The 16,935-nt window shown below is 43.3% G+C and overlaps 1 long non-coding RNA gene across 1 annotated transcript; it reads left to right on the top strand.

Moving 5' to 3' along the window:
• The first annotated feature begins 328 nt into the window (after positions 1-328).
• LOC148686749 (uncharacterized) lies at positions 329-6,544 on the top strand. The gene is made up of 4 exons (XR_015947957.1): positions 329-517; positions 3,775-3,875; positions 4,516-4,778; positions 6,300-6,544. It is a non-coding gene; the product is annotated as an uncharacterized LOC148686749 (long non-coding RNA).
• The last annotated feature ends 10,391 nt before the right edge of the window (positions 6,545-16,935 follow it).

The following is a 16,935-nucleotide window of genomic DNA, read 5'->3' as shown; positions in this document are numbered from 1 at the left end:
GCCAATTTCTCACTTACGTTTTGAATATGAATTTTCAAAGTTCAGGTTTGCATTCTGAATGTGAATTATTACTTCAGATTTTTGGACTTGGCATCTTTTGATGTCTTTTTTTAAAAAAAGCATTTTATTAGATTTCCAATTAAAGCACATATAAAACAACAAACAAAACAAACAAACATTAAGAAACAATACAACACATACATCAATCTTTTTAACAATTCTTTCCCAAACTCTCATTCTCAATGCTCTGCCGAGCTTGACTTCCCTCCCTCCCCTCATTTGGTTTTCTATTCAGTTCTTATCTTGCAGTTCCTTTATACCTCCCATTTAAAGTCAATTCGTAGGATTTATTTCAGTCCTGCAAGTGTCTTTAAACTTCTACAGTTCTTTTCCATACAGTCCACAAATTTACTCCAGTCTCTTTGGAACCTTGTTTCCCCCTGGTTCCGGATCCTGCTAGTCAGTCTCGCTAGTTCCGCATAGTCTATAATTTTTGTCTGCCACTCTTCAATCGTCGGTAAGTCCTGAGTTTTCCATTTTTGGGCTAACAATGTCCTAGCCGCAGTTGTCGCATACAAGAATAGTGTATAGTCCTCCTTTATTATCTCTTGTCCTATAATTCCTAACAAAAATGCTTCTGGTTTCTTGGGAAAAGTATACTTAAAAACCTTTCTCAGTCTTTTGATGTCTTTGGCATTCATCCCGCAGGAAACCTCACAAGCTGCGCAAAACGCCATGGCATGTCATCTGAACAACTCTGTCGCCTACTGCACGACAGCTGTCCAACTGGCACATACTGAAATACAATTTCGAATACAGATAATCAAATATATCTGTAAATTCTAGGCCAATGTCCAAAGGATATATGCATATTACCAACATTCTTTGAGGAGAACTTTAGGGGAGCAAATACATTCCTGCCGTTATCCAGACCCATGAAAGAATGGACTTCTGTGCAGCTCTCTCTCTTTTTCCAACATAGTTTCCCCCCCCCCTGCTGCTAGTAGCAACAAGACCCTCTTGCTGGGCCTACTCATACTTTTGTTTTGTTTCTTAAACCCCCCTCTTGGCTTTTAGCGACCTCATTTCAGGCACAGTAAGCAGCTGGGAAAACAAGGGCGGCTTTTAAAACAGCAGCTGCCCGAGACCAAGCTGGAAGAGAGTAAAAACTGGGAGGGAAACAGGGTTATTTGCCCTTGTAACTGGGTGGTCTGTGTACAATTGGCCGTGTCACAGGAAGGAGCTGGTCAAATTGAACATACTCTTCAAAACAAATGACTCCCAGGGAGGTGTTAGCACTTCATTTATCTCCAACTATTGCACCAGGAATAATAATAATTTATTATTTATACCCCGCCCATCTGGCTGGGTTTCCCCAGCCACCAGTTGCCATAAACACACACACACACCATCAACACCATCAAATATTTCTGGGTGCTGTTTGCAGGAGGGCAGCTGTGTCACAAAGTAAGATTCAGTTCACATTTTAAAAATGAATGTGTCTGATTTGCATTTTCCAAAACAAAATTCAAAACACCGAACAGAAACATGGACACCCCTTATTTTCTTACCCATTTCATAAAATGTAAATATTGCTTGATTGTAGAAAAAAAATTGAATTCAAAACCTTCCAAAATTCGCACTTCTCTGAATTTTGCAATGTAAGTGCAAAAGGGCATATGCTGGTGAAAAGTGTGCATATAGAGGCCCGTATTATTGGAAATGACATGCAAAAGTTCTTTATATGAGAGAAAATTTATTATATTGGATGAAAAATGAATACAAAAATGTGTGTATTAGGAGAAATTCGTAGTAAAATGCTAATGAATTTTCATGAGGACTCTTTTTAAAAACAAACGACAAACTTACATTTTTAAAAACAAACGACAAACTTCAGGTACAAACTTACGTGTGTATCTGAAGAAGTGTGCATGCACACGAAAGCTCATACCAAAATATAAACTTAGTTGGTCTTTAAGGTGCTACTGAAGGAATTTTTTTTGTATTTTGCTTCGACTCAGACCAACACGGCTACCTACCTGTAACTAAAACTTACATGGAAATATGGAGAACTGAAAATAAGTAAGAGAAATAGAAAACTGAGATGAACAAACATTGGCACATTCACCCTACTGTCTTCTGTGCAAGATGTAATTTGACCCTTAGACAATTAGCAACTATTGAATTTTTGTTCACATGAATTATATTCTGCAAATGGACATTTTCTTCCTGTACACACACACACACACACACACACACACACACGGGCCACAACAACCTACAGCTCATCATTTGGGTGGAAACCTAAGAACTACCTACTTCAGTTTAGGTAATGTTCCCTTCTCCTTTCACAATGAAAATTATTTCTCCGCAGATTTCAATGTACTGTTCTGGGAAGCAGTCAAGAAAACAATAATAACTGAAGCCAAAACATGGCTTCATTATTATTGTTCCACCCCTCTGTACCAAACTACCTCCAAGTGAAACCCTCTTGAGCCTTTCAGAGGGAATGAATCAGTTCCATGATAACAATGTTGGTGTTATTTCCATGTCTTTTACAGTGGAACCTCGGTTTATGAATTTTCGGTTTATGAACGCCGCGGACCCATCTGGAACGGATTAATTCATTTTCCATTACTTTCAATGGGAAAGCTCGCTTCAGTTTATGAACGCTTCAGTTTATGAACAGACTGCCGGAACCAATTAAACCCATGCTTCAGTTTATGAACGCTTCAGTTTAAGTACTCCGCAGACCTGTCTGGAATGGATTAATCCACTTTCCATTACTTTCAATGGGAAAGTTCGCTTCAGGTTATGAACGCTTCAGTTTAAGTACTCCGCGGACTGTCTGGAACGGATTAATCCACTTTCCATTACTTTCAATGGGAAAGTTCGCTTCAGTTTATGAACGCTTCAGTTTATGAACAGACTTCCGGAACCAATTGTGTTCATAAACCGAGGTACCACTGTACTTAAAAAAACAAACAAAAAAACATGTTCATGATTTAATATTTTAATATTTCTACATTAATGAATTTCTATATTAACAAGAGGGAGAGTGCTTAGCTTTCGTGCAGTGAATAAACTTTCGTTGTTCTCTCAATTTGTTATATTTCTTTTTAAAAAAATCATTATATATATATATATTCAGGATTACTCAGAGTCAGACTTAGATTTGCTGTTTATTCAATGCTGTCGAACTTCCCAAAGAATGATCTGACAAATCTAACATTAAGGAAAGAATTCAGCGTTGCTAACAGAAACGTTCCTGAATTCCTGACTGCCCAACAGAATGATCTCCCCATCTTCATTTCAGTTCTGGGGTTTTTTTCATGACTTGCCCTCTGAGTCAACATGAGTGGGGAGCACACTAGGAGGAAAGGAGATAAAGTTCTCTTGTGCTAGCGGGAGTCCTTGCACTGGTTCCCAGTGTGGGCTGTGTTCTAGCTTCGGTCCTACACCCATAATATGTGCCCCATCTCTCAGGCTTGGATATAGTGTGTCTATCTGTGGCAAGGAAGCCTTTGTGCCTTCACCTCTTTGCATGGAGTCATCTCCAGATTCTGGAACCCTGTGTGATCTGGAACTCTAACCATTTCAGATACTGTGCTTTGTATTACAAACTGGTTCTTATCCATTCTGCTTCTGGCAGAGCTTGTGAGAGTTCCATCTCAGGTTTTTTTTTGTTTTAAATCAAATCCATATTTTGATATAGCAACCTGATCAGTGTAACCTGCATAAAATCTATCTATAAAATCTGCATGTCTGTCCCAGTTCAGGTTCGAGAGAGGCTTGCAGATGATGGTTCAGGTTTCGTTGCAGTTCAAGAAAATCAAAAGTTCATTCTGTAAAGCAAAGGGCTTGCTGGGAAAGAGGTGAGAAGGAACTTGGAAGAAGAAGAGGATATGGTACTGTGAAGGCAGCAGTGAACATATTATTTATTGAATTTATATATTGCCCTATGCCCAGAGGTCTCAGAGTAGAAATGAGTGTTGATCGGGCACCCCCAAACTGCGGCCCTCCAGATGTTTTGGCCTACAACTCCCATGATCCCTAGCTAACAGGACCAGTGGTCAGGGATGATGGGGATTGTAGTCCAAAACATCTGGAGGGCCGAAGTTTGGGGGTGCCTGGTGTTGATTAAGAGAACAGAATATTTTCTGGTCAATGTGGTTGACCAATGTGTGTGTGTGATGGGGTTGGGAGAAGCTAACAAATATATAAAATGCATAAACTGCAGAAGAAATATTGAACACAACTTATTAGGGCTTTTTGTGTGTGCAAAGCCTTTAATATTTTCCCCGCTGGAAATATAGTTTAAATAAGCAATTATAAAAGTACACCCTATCTCAAGGTACTGTCTCCCCAGAAAAAAAAGAATAGCCTTAAATTGTCCTGCAGAGAGTGAACAGATGTTTTTGTCCTTTTGGAAAAAGATAATAAAGAACAGATGTCTTGCAATTACTGTATAAGCCAAGTGTCGTTTTTTATATTTTATTTCTCCTGTTTCTTCAGGGAAGGCAACTTGGAGAAGGCCACCTATCAAGTTTAATGTATCCAGAGAAACAGCGGTTTGATAAACCCCCAGGAGGACTTCTCAACAGCAGTGCCTGGCCCAATTACATCAGTGCAATTCACTGACTCGAATGGTTTTCAGTATTATGTTTATATTAAAGATTTTAAATGGAAACCAGTGGCTGGTTTTGAAACATGGTGACCAGGCTTTTCTTACATCAGCCTCAGTATGGATGCAACTTCCTTTTCAAAGCAGACTTTAGGTAAGGCAATTGGTAATAGAAGAATACCCTATTAGTGGAGGAGGAGAAACCCGTAAACAATTAGTAATCCCTCATACCTATAGAGAAAAGATCTTGCACCAAGCCCATAACAGCATTTTTGGGGCGCACATGGGGATAAAGCACACCAAACGATGGGTTGCACAAAACTTCTATTGGCCAGGCATGGGGAAACAAATCAAACCGTATTGCCAGGCATGTGACATTTGCCAGAGATGGGGTACGGGGCAGGACAAGACAAAGGCCAAACTGTGTCCTTTATCTGTGATCTCCACCCCCATTTCAAAGGCTGGGGCTTGACCTGGTAGGACCATTGCCCAGAGCCACTAAACGGGGAAATAAATATATCCTGACAATTATTGATTTCACAACCAGATATCCCGAAGCCAATCCTTTAAGTAATAAATTGCAATAACTCCTTTAAGTAATAAATTGCAATTAGCCTGGGAGGGGCCGTACAAAATTGTGTCCAAAATGAACAACATGAATGTCCCTTCAGTACAATTTATTGCAGAAGTGTGCACAGAACACTTTATGAGAATGTTTGATGACAAAACTAGCCGATGGAGAGCGCAGCAACCCACAGTTTGTTGCTGTAACAACAGGTATTTAGAGTGCCCAGTTTTCTTTCCATTATGAGCTTTACATATAAATACTTCACAATACAATCAGGTTTTTGCAATAGCTTTTTAGAAAAGAAATGATGCAAAGGGCAGTCTTCTATTGTTGCACAACTGAAATCCTGTCTGGGTACGACTTTTGATATATGAGCCCGTAGAACCAACAGTGGGGAATGTGCCAAAAATAAAGGTTAGGTTTTCGAAGGAAGAATTGGGTAACAGCTCCTTGGAGAAATTCTTCGGCACAGGAGGGACTTTTTCTCAATATGGGCTAAGGAGAACGCTCGCTCACACTAAAACAAGCATTATGTCAGTGGAAGCATTTCTGCTTATCCGATAGAATAACCTCCTCCCGTCTCACCCATATGTTGTTCTGGGGCTCCCACTAGAAGCACTACTTAGTTGAATTTGACCCTCTGAATCCCAGACTTTGTGGTGGGCCCATGGCTAACTTAAGACCCATTTATTTTAATGGGTTTATTCTAAGGGATGTGTATGTGGGTTTCTATGAGGCAAGACACAGTTATTGCAGGAAGAGACTTTATATCAAACATTTATATACCTTTTAACCCCATGGGAGACAGTAAAGTTTAAAATATGCAATAAACTAAAAGTAGTTAATACTAACCTTAAAATAAGAAGACCTATTTGAAATGCCTGCTGAAATAAAAAGGTATAAAAAGTATCTGTCAGTTTGCATGTCTTAGTACAAAAAGTATTGATATGATGTGTCGAGATCTTTCCTAGTCTAATTAATTCAAGAGGGTCCTGGAAGCTTCTCTCTTTGAAAGAAACAAGCAGGAGGTTCATGATGTTTGGGTTATTCCTTCAGAGAAGCTGAGTACAGCTGGCTTAAACTGGTTCTGTTATCTCTTCTGTCAAGGTCATGCTGACTACAGTTGTCGAAAGTAATCCGTTCTGGAAGACCTTTTGACTTCCGAAACGTTCGACAACCGAGGCGCAAAAGGCAGTCGGTGAAGTCAATGGAGAAAAAAGAAGCCAAGGCACGTTCGAAAACAAAAGCAATTGCTTCCGGGTTTTCAGCGTTTGGGTTCTGAAATGTTCGGCTTCCAAGACGCTCAAAAACTGAGGTACAACTGTATAAAAAAAGCTCTGCTGGATGAAATACAATTGCCTCTGGTTTATTTTTTGGGAATCCTGCACCGTGTTTAAGTTTTCAGTCTGCTAACTATACATTGGAATCTGCTCTGGATCAATATTGAGTAGAATTCCATGACAATATCTTCCCTCTCCTGTCTCCAGGAACCCCAAAAATCAGCTCCGGAGAGAGAAAACAAGGTAAGCAGTGGCACAAAAATGCCACCCTCTTCTTCCATTAGCAGGTGTCTCTGCTGAAGCAAAAATGCAAGAAGCATCCATTAGATTTCACCCTCTGTGCTTAAGGAAATGTACCCAGAGAAGAAGCACATGAAATAAGAACCACTTAATCTTAGTCTGGTGGGTGTGGCTTTTGAGGGAACACCCAGGAACCAGGAAGCAAAACTCTGAAGGAATTAAAGGTGTGACCTGAGTCTTTGGGTGTGCATGACAAGAGTGTGTTTCATGTTGTGCTGGAAACCTCTCGCAAAACCACAAGAGGTAATATGTCACAAAAGAAGCCCCCGTTAACAGCACCTCTGGTGGACCAGGGTGATTCTTCCTGGCTCCAGAACACAGTGCAGATGAGAGGATCAAAGTTTCTGCACCATACAGCTTTTGGGATCGTTGGCCCGTGATCCCACGCCAATGGTTTTCAGGGTCAGGTCACAGCCCCTGTCACTCACTGCTCCTTTGTTCTCAAGAAGAAAGGCTTTTGCATGTGCTGTTTAAAAGACGAAACAATTGATGACATGCATATAGCGATTTAGTCTTTGAGAACAACTGGATCTCCAGTAAGCCATGAAACGTTATGTGTGTCTTAACAGTTCTATAGAACTGTTGAGAGAAGGTACAAAACGAGTTATTCTGCAAGTGTTTTAAAATTGTGAAGACTAAAGTCTCCTGTTTCTTATAACAACAAAAACTGACATATAGATAATGTTGCACACTGGAAATTGAACCATAATTATTTTGATTTCTTCTGAAGCAAGATAAAATCTTTGTCCTGCAGCATCCACCGCCAAATGCTTGACGTCTATGTTTCTGCCTTTTTCATTGATGTAATTTTTCAATTTCCTGTTTGCGTCCAAGCTTGATTTATTTTCCATTGGTTTTTGTACAACTAAGAATGTTTAAAAGCTTGGCACTTGGGCCTTTCTCCCCCCCCCCCAACAAATTATTTTGTCCGCATAAGTCTATTTTGCTTTTTGATCACCACATTGTTTTCTGGAAACAATGAAGCAAATGAGATTGAAAGAACAGCTGTGAACAGCTGGGCTCTTTGACCAGGTGTCTGAGGTTTTGAGCTTTCAGCCTTTTAGGAGTTAGTCATTCTTGGGAGACTCCACAGAATTAAGTCCAGATGGACATAGATTTCCACTGTTGTATAAACTGGGTCAATATAAGGAGTATTTGCTTTACAAGACATTGGAAAAAACTTCCGTTATTATGGAATTAGTAGATATACCATGAATATGACATGTGGGCAGCCAGATGGGTGGGGTATAAATAACAAGTTGTTGTTGTTGTTGTTGTTGTTGTTGTTGTTGTTGTTGTTGTTGTTGTCTGGGCTCTATGAACAATACCAGAGTGCATTTTTTCACCATATCAAACTATTTTTTCATACACAGGCAGCTGTGTGCCCTGTAATAACTGGTCAATGCATATTTGTTTTTGTTAATAATAATAATAATAATAATAATAATAATAATAATAATAATAAACCGCCCATCTGACTGGGTTACCCCCAGCCACTCTGGGCAAATTTCCAACAAATTAAAGCACAGTAAGACGTCAAACATTAAAAACTTCCCTATAGAGTGCTGCCTTCAGATGTCTTCTAAAAGTCAAATAGTTGTTTACATCCTTGACATCTGATGGGAGGGCATTCAACAGGGCAGGCATGACTACCAAGAAGGTTCTCTGCCTGGTTCAGTGGAAATCCATTTCTGACAGAGAGGAAAAAGCTAGAAGGCCCTCAGAGCTGGACCTCAATGTTCAGAATGAATGATGGGGTGGAGATGTTCCTTCAGGTATGCAGGGCCAAAGCCATTTAGGGCTTTAAAGGTCAGCACCAACACTTTGAATTGTACTCAGAAATGTACTGGGAGCCAATGTAGGTCTTTCAGGACCGGTGTTATGTGGTCCCAGCGGCTGCTCTCAGCCACCAGTCTGGCAGCCACGTTCTGGATTAGCTGTAGTTTCCAAGTCAGCTTCAAAGGTAGCCCCACGTAGAATGCATTGCAGTAGTCCAAGAGGGAGATAACCAGAGCATGCACCACTCTGGCGAGACAGTCTGCGGGCAGGTAGGGTCTCAGCCTGCATACCAGATGGAGCTGGTAGACAGCTGCCCTGGACACAGAATTGACCTCCGCCTCCATGGACAGCTGTGAGTCCAAAATGACTCCCAGGCTGCTCACCTGGTCCTTCAGGGACAAAAGCTGCCCCACTCAGAATATGCATTACAATGACTAGGCAAGCAAGCAGCCACTGTACCTCTCATGGCTTTTCCTCATTAAAGGAAAAAAAAATATTACTTTCTGAGATGAGCTGTGACCCCAAATACCGTTTCAATTGTCCAGCTATGTTCAGGTGACCTCCTCCCCTGTTTCAAACTGAGCCCCATGTCAAAACTTCCAAATTAGGTTGGCCATGTTAGGCCTTTTGAAGTCAGCTGACCGGTTCTCCCCACCCTTTACCACCACAGCCCATGGTTAACTGTGTGTTTCTAAATGAAATAGGCCTTAAACAGCCTCTGGCTCTTTATATGCTATGGGTACATTCAGGAAACAGTAGCATGCGAATAATGGCCTATAAAAATTTCACTGGAGTCTCTGAGGGCAACTAAAATGCTGCCAATTGTCCTAAGGCAATGGTCTCTTGAAGTCCAATCCAAAACAAATAGCCCTTGGAAACAAGAATGTGGACAGGCCAGACACCATGAGGAAATCACCGTAAAACGTGATAAAATCAGGCACCCAGAACAGTGGTGGAGATTGTGTCAGCGAACCTGCATATACAGGTATGTAAACTGTATTTAAACTGTTTATACATGCTCTCTCACACAGTCCGAAATGGATAATTATCAGAGATAATTAAACACCATTTGAAAAATAGCAACCCAATGCCGAAGCCCCAGTCAGCATCAACGGCAGCGGGACCCCCATGGACATGAATGGGATATGGCACAAAATATGAACATGGTCATATTTTGCAGAACTACATATGCAGAGAAGCTGAGGTTGACTACGGTTGTGTAGTACAGTGGTACCTCGGTTTAAGTACACAATTGGTTCCGGAAGTCTGTACTTTAACCTGAAGCGTACTTAACCTGAAGTGACCTTTCCCATTGAAAGTAATGGAAAGTGGATTAATCCGTTCCAGACGGGTCCGCGGAGTACTTAAACTGAAGCGTACTTAACCTGAAGCGAAATTTCCCATTGAAAGTAATGGAAAGTGGATTAATCTGTTCCAGACAGGTCCGCGGAGTACTCAACCTGAAGCGTACTTAATCTGATGTATGAGTAATTGGTTCTGGAAGTTCGTACTTAACCTGAAGCATACTTAACCTGAAGCGAACTTTCCCATTGAAAGTAATGGAAAGTGGATTAATCTGTTCCAGACGGGTCCACGGAGTACTTAAACTGAAAGTACTCAAACCGAAGCATACTTAAACTGAGGTATACACGCCTCGCGTTGTCTCATGCCATCTTGCTATGTTTCCAACTTCCACCTGTCCATGTATTTGTTTTGCTCGTCTGACAGGGCCCAGGCCCCCCCAAACATTTTCAATGAAGGGGCCGTGCTCCCCCGAAGTGCGGCGGCGACTGCGCACGTATGCTGTGGGGCATGGTGACATTGTGCACACACAATGCGTGGTGTGTACGCACAGCGTGTTGATGTCATGCGGCCCCAGGCCCCCGCAATCATGGGGGCAAGCTGGTACCACTGGATAGGCAGCTATCCACATCTGACAATATTTGAACGAACTGGATCATGGGAAGGGGTCAGTACTGGAACCAGAGGTCAGCATCATTGTGAGGAACCTGCTGAGGCACAGGACTCAGTAGGAAGCTCATGGCCAATCTCTGAAGCCCTCCTTAGTGATGATGATGATGCTCCTCATTGCCCTTGCAGAAGCATCACTCACCTGATCCATGTCACTGAGGGATACAGGAATATAAGAATCTGCCTTTAACACCAGTCAGATTAAACCAAATAAACAAGGACTATTCAGTGTTATGTTGTAGGGGATGCCAGGAAACCAGGAATTATATTCACATGTGGTGGGAGTGTAAATATGTAAAAAAATAAATAAATTTGGCAAATGGTGTTTAAGGAGATAACAGAAGTCAGTGGGTTAAAGCTGACCGAAAGTCCAGAGTCCATTATTAAAAGTCCATTATTATCCATTTATGTCCATTATTATCCATTTACGACGGGGTAGAAGGTTTGCAGGCTATGAAGGACCTGCTCACAAATTTAATGATAGCTGCATGGATTATGATAGCTAGGATGTGGAAGGGGCAAGTAGAATATACAATGGAAGAATGGTATACAGAGGTGTGGAATTAATGATAAATTAGCATGTGCCATTAAGGTAAGAAAGGGAATATCCAAGAGAAATGATTTTGAGGAGATATGGAAGGTGTTTGTAGAGTTTGTACTGTTAAAAAACGGAAAGGGGTCAAACCATTGCGAGAGGTGTTGAAATTTTGGGAGGTTGGATAGTTACAATGGAATGGTCTCGGTGGTGGGGTGCACAGTTTTATTCTTATTTATTTGTGATTATTACTTTGTCAAAATAAAATAATAATAATAAAAGAAAAAAAGAAAAGAAATGCAACAAGAAAGAAAGAAAGAACCTTTGGTCTCCCTGCTTCAGTATTATTGTCTACAATGATTGGCAGGGATTCTCCAGAGTTTCTAAAAAAAACAATGCAATTCTGGGCTGCATCAATAGGAGTATAGCATCTAGATCAAATGAAGTAATAGTACCACTGTATTCTGCTCTGGTCAGACCTCACCTGGAGTACTGTGTCCAGTTCTGGGCACCTCAGTTCAAGAAGGATACTGACAAGCTGGAACGTGTCCAGAGGAGGGCAACCAAAATGGTCAAAGGCCTGGAAACGATGCCTTATGAGGAACGGCTTAGGGAGCTGGGTATGTTTAGCCTGGAGAAGAGAAGGTTAAGGGGTGATATGATAGCCATGTTCAAATATATGGAAGGATGTCATATAGAGGAGGGAGAAAGACTGTTTTCTGCTGCTCCAGAGAAGCGGACACGGAGCAATGGATTCAAACTACAAGAAAGAAGATTCCACCTAAACATTAGGAAGAACTTCCTGACAGTAAGAGCTGTTCGACAGAGGAATATGCTGCCAAGAAGTGTGGTGGAGTCTCCTTCTTTGGAGGTCTTTAAGCAGAGGCTTGGCAGGCATATGTCAAGAATGCTTTGATGGTGTTTCCTGTTTGGCAGGGGATTGGACTGGATGGCCCTTGTGGTCTCTTCCAACTCTATGATTCTATGATTCAGACAGGGAATGCTCACAGCTCTACCTGGAGATGCTGGAAAGCATCCTGATAGGAATAAACTGCCTTATCCCAAGCCAGACCATTGGTCCACCTAGCTCAGTATTATGGTAGCTCTCCATGGTTCCAGACAGGGGGCATTCCCATCCATACCTGGAGATGCAAGGAAGTTGAACCAGGGACGTTTTCTTTTCTTTTTTTCTTTTTTCTCCCTCCACCCATCTTTCTAAAGAAAGAGCAGATTATTAGTAGGGGGTTGGGTGAACTACATAATAAAGAAACTGCAGGCATTGCAGATGGATTTCAATTTAATGTTCGTATTCTGCTTTTAAATAATAATAATAATAATAATAATAATAATAATAATAATAATAATAATTTATTATTTATACCCCGCCCATCTGGCCGGGTTCCCCCAGCCACTCTGGGCGGCTTCCAACAAAACAGAAATTCTAAAATACAGAAATCCATCAAACATTAAAAGCTTCCCTAAACAGGGCTGCCTTGAGATGCCTTCTAAAGGTCTGGTAATTGTTGTTCTCTTTGACCTCTAGTGGGAGGGCATTCCACAGGGTGGGTGCCACTACCGAGAAGGCCCTCTGCCTGGTTCCCTGTAACTTGGCTTCTCGTAGTGAGGGAACCGCCAGAAGGCCCTCGGAGCTGGACCTCAGTGTCCGGGCAGAACGATGGGGGTGGAGACGCTCCTTCAGGTATACCGGACCGAGGCCGTTTAGGGCTTTAAAGTAACATCGAACTCAAAGCAGATCACCACAGTGCTAAAAATTAGCAGTCACTATTGCGATCATATCAGAACCGCAGTAGCATGTAAATAAAGCAAAAAATAAACCCCACAAATTCGTCAAACAATGAATGTAATGTAGCACAAACCCATAGTGATTTGATATATCAAAAATATATATAAGTCTCTCTGGGAAGGGACTTCTCTCAGGCAGCAAGATATTCCATTTTTTTTAGCCTCGGCTTCTTTTTCAGCCTTTATTGAAAGATATCTGTTTGCGCACGATGTCTACAGAATTGTTGTTTGATTAGAAAGCTTGGCAAATCAAAAGCAAACGAACAACCTTTTGGAATAACCTTTGCCGTTGTTCAGTTTTGTTTCATGAATAGTATTTTGAACAGAATGGAATTGCGGTGTGTGTGTGTATGTGTTTTCAGTGGAAGAATTGAAAAGACAATAATGCAATCTTCCTGCTCAAACATCAATTCAGGATAGGTGTGCCCCCCATGGCTCGGAAGGGATGGTTCCTCTTCCAGTTTAAGACGGGTTAAGATGGGATCTTTATGGAAGTGATCACTTGAATAGTGGTTATTTTCTCATGAACTGTGTATATACTGCAGATCAAATAGATAAGAATGCACCCCTGAAGCAGGAAATGGTTTATCCACTGCACTTAAACATTTCCTGAGAGGACAGAGCTGTAGCATAAACCATGAACAATAACAGAGGAAAATGGTTTCTCTCTTCAGATACTGACAAGAGAATAACAGCATTGACCAGGATCCCCATCTGGGTTTTGGGGGGGAAACCTATGCCTCCAGTTGCCCCTGTTCTTCCTCTCCGGTGCTGGGACCGCCTCGAGTTATCAAGAGCGCAATCCCTCACCCATTCACTAAGCGTGTTGCTCCGGAAGATGTGTTTTTCTCGTTTCAATGGCGAAGGAGTTTGCTTGAAAAGCCACTTCTGAATGAGTGTGGTCTTCTGTTGCCACCTGCTGGTTCCCAACATGCCTTACAGCTTGTACAGAGTCGATTTGTTCGATACTGTATCTGCAACAGCTAATCCTTGCTTGATTTTGCACTAGAAGAACCAAACCAGATGCAGACTGTACAAGAAAAAATCTTCCCATCTTCTGCCTTGATAAGTGGACCTTCTGCCTTGGTAAGAGTATTCGCCATTCACCTTCACCCATACCTGGACCATAGCCTAGGCCCGGGCCTTTGTGCCGCGTGCCACCTTTTGCCTGGTGCTTTAAGCCGCCGTGTGCCGCCTTGTGACTTGTGCCTTATGCTGCCTTGTGCCGCCTTGTGCCTTTTGTTGCCTTATGCCTTATGCCGCCTTTTGCCTTGTGCGGCTTTGTGCGGCTTTGTGCCACCTTGTGGTTTTGCCATGTGACTTGTGCCTTATGCTGCTTTGGAACTAGTTCAGACCGGTTGGAACCGGTTCAGACAGGTTGGAACCGGTTCAGACTGGTTTGGGCCGGTTAGAAGCAGTTGAGCTTGAATGCATAGATTAATATTAAGAATTGGGTTGATAACAGTTATGACAAGTTTGGTATTAGAAAAAGTGAAGAGTGTTGAAAACGTGAGCGCTGTAAAAGATATTAATAGAAACGTGGATGGGGGGAAGGTGGAAGTCACTGATACAAGAATTATACTAGTAAATGAAGGATGGAATGTTTTTTCTTTTTTCTTTTTCTTTTTTCTTTTTGTTGTACTTACTGTCAGGAGTATGGGCAGGAGTCAGGCTCTGGGGCCTGTAGTGCTTTGCAGGACTGGGGCCTGCCTCAGCTTGTGCTGGAGAAGCAAGGCGTGGCCACACAGGTGAAGTCCTCAGCTTGTGCTGGAGAGGCAAGGAGTAGTCACCCAGGTGAGGCCACTTGAGATCTCACTGCACCTGGTGGCAGGAGCTGGGAGGGATAAAAGCTCAGCATTTCCCTTCAGCTCTTTGCCACAGCAACGCTATCCTTGCCTGGTTGCATCTGGCCTCTTGATCCTTGCTCCTTGGACCCTTGCCTTGCCGACGTCTTGATCCTTGCTCCGTGGACCCTTGCTTTGCCGACGTCTTGATCCTTGCTCCGTGGACCCTTGCGTTGCCGACGTCTTGATCCTTGCTCCGTGGACCCTTGCCTTGCCGACGCCTTGATCCTTGCTCCGTGGACCCTTGCCTTGCCGACGCCTTGCTTCTTGTTCCTTGAACCTTCGCCGTACTTCTTGTTCCTTGAGCCTTCGCCTTGCTCCTTGACTCCCAGACCTTCGCCTCCACCTTGCTCTTTGACCCTGCGACTGCCTGCTGCTGGACCCTCAGCTCTGCACCAGTTCCTGCTTCTACACCACCATCTTGCCTCTGGTCCTGACGCCCGCCGACCGGACCGTGACACTTACTTTTGACTTGTGAATTTTTTTTATTGTTATTCTGTGTATTTCTTTATGAAAATAAATAAATAATAATAATAATAATAATAAAGAAACAGTTGAGCTCGGTTCAGACCGGTTGGAACTAGTTTGAACCAGTTCAGGCTGGTATGAAACTGTTCAGGCGGGTTGGAACCGGTTCGGACTGGTTCAGACTGGTTTGAACCGGTTCGGACAGGTTCAGACTGGTTTGAACCGGTGCAGACAGGTTTGAACTGGTTCATACTGGTGCAGACTGGTTCAGAATGGTTGGAATCGGTTCAGGCCGGTTGGAACCGGTTCAGACCAGTTGGCACTGATTCAGACTGGTTCAGACCGGTTCGTACCGGTTTGAACCGGTTCAGGCTGGTTGGAACTAGTTCAGACCAGTTGGAACCGGTTCAGACTGGTTGGAAATGGTTCAGACCAGTTTTAACCAGTTTGGACTTGTTCAGACCGGTTTGAACCAGTTCAGGCTGCTTCAGGCCGGTTCAGACAGGTTGGAACCGGTTCAGACTGGTTCAGACTGCTTTGAACAGGTTGGAACTGGTTCAGACTGGTGGGAGCCGGTTCAGACCGGTTGGAACTGATTTGAACCGGTTCAGACCAGTTGGAACCGGTTTAGGCCAGTTGGAACCAGTTCAGACCGGTTGGGACTGGTTGGGACTGGTTGGGACCAGTTCAGGCCAGTTCAGACCAGTTCAGAATGGTTGGAACCAGTTTAGGCCAGTTGGAACCGGTTCAGACTGGCTCAGATCGGTTCAGACCGGTATGAACCAGTTCAGACCGGTTTGAACCGGTTCAGTCTGGTTCAGACCAGTTTGAACCGGTTCAGACCGGTTGGAACTGATTTGAACCGGTTCAGACCAGTTGGAACCGGTTTAGGCCAGTTGGAACCAGTTCAGACCAGTTGAAACTAGTTCAGACCGGTTGGGACCGGTTCAGACCGGTTTAAACCAGTTCAGGCCAGTTCAGACAAGTTGGAACCGGTTCAGACTGGCTCAGACCGGTTCAGACTGGTATGAACCGGTTCAGACCGGTTTGAACCGGTTCAGTCTGGTTCAGACCAGTTTGAACCGGTTCAGACTGGTTAAGACTGCTTTGAACCGGTTCAGGCCAGTTGGAACCAGTTCATACCGGTTGGGACTGGTTGGGACTGGTTGGGACTGGTTGGGACCAGTTCAGGCCAGTTCAGAATGGTTGGAACCAGTTTAGGCCAGTTGGAACCGGTTCCGACTGGCTCAGACCGGTTCAGACCGGTATGAACCGGTTCAGACCGGTTTGAACCGGTTCAGTCTGGTTCAGACCAGTTTGAACCGGTTCAGACCGGTTGGAACTGATTTGAACCGGTTCAGACCAGTTGGAACCGGTTTAGGCCAGTTGGAACCAGTTCAGACTGGTTGAAACTAGTTCAGACCGGTTGGAACCAGTTCAGACCGGTTTGAACCGGTTCAGACCGGTTTGAACCAGTTCAGGCCAGTTCAGACAAGTTGGAACCGGTTCAGACTGGCTCAGACTGGTTCAGACTGGTTTGAACCAGTTCAGGCCAGTTGGAACCAGTTCAGACCGGTTGGGACTGGTTGGGACTGGTTGGGACCAGTTCAGGCCAGTTCAGACCAGTTCAGAATGGTTGGAACCAGTTTAGGCCAGTTAGAACCGGTTCAGACTGGCTCAGACCGGTTCAGACCGGTATGAACCGGTTCAGACCGGTTTGAACCGGTTCAGTCTGGTTCAGACCAGTTTGAACCGGTTCAGAC

The sequence above is a fragment of the Zootoca vivipara genome, chromosome 2 (assembly GCF_965207765.1).
Source record: "Zootoca vivipara chromosome 2, rZooViv2.hap1.1, whole genome shotgun sequence".
Taxonomy (NCBI): domain Eukaryota; kingdom Metazoa; phylum Chordata; class Lepidosauria; order Squamata; family Lacertidae; genus Zootoca; species Zootoca vivipara.
This window is presented reverse-complemented; position numbering and strand designations above follow the sequence as displayed.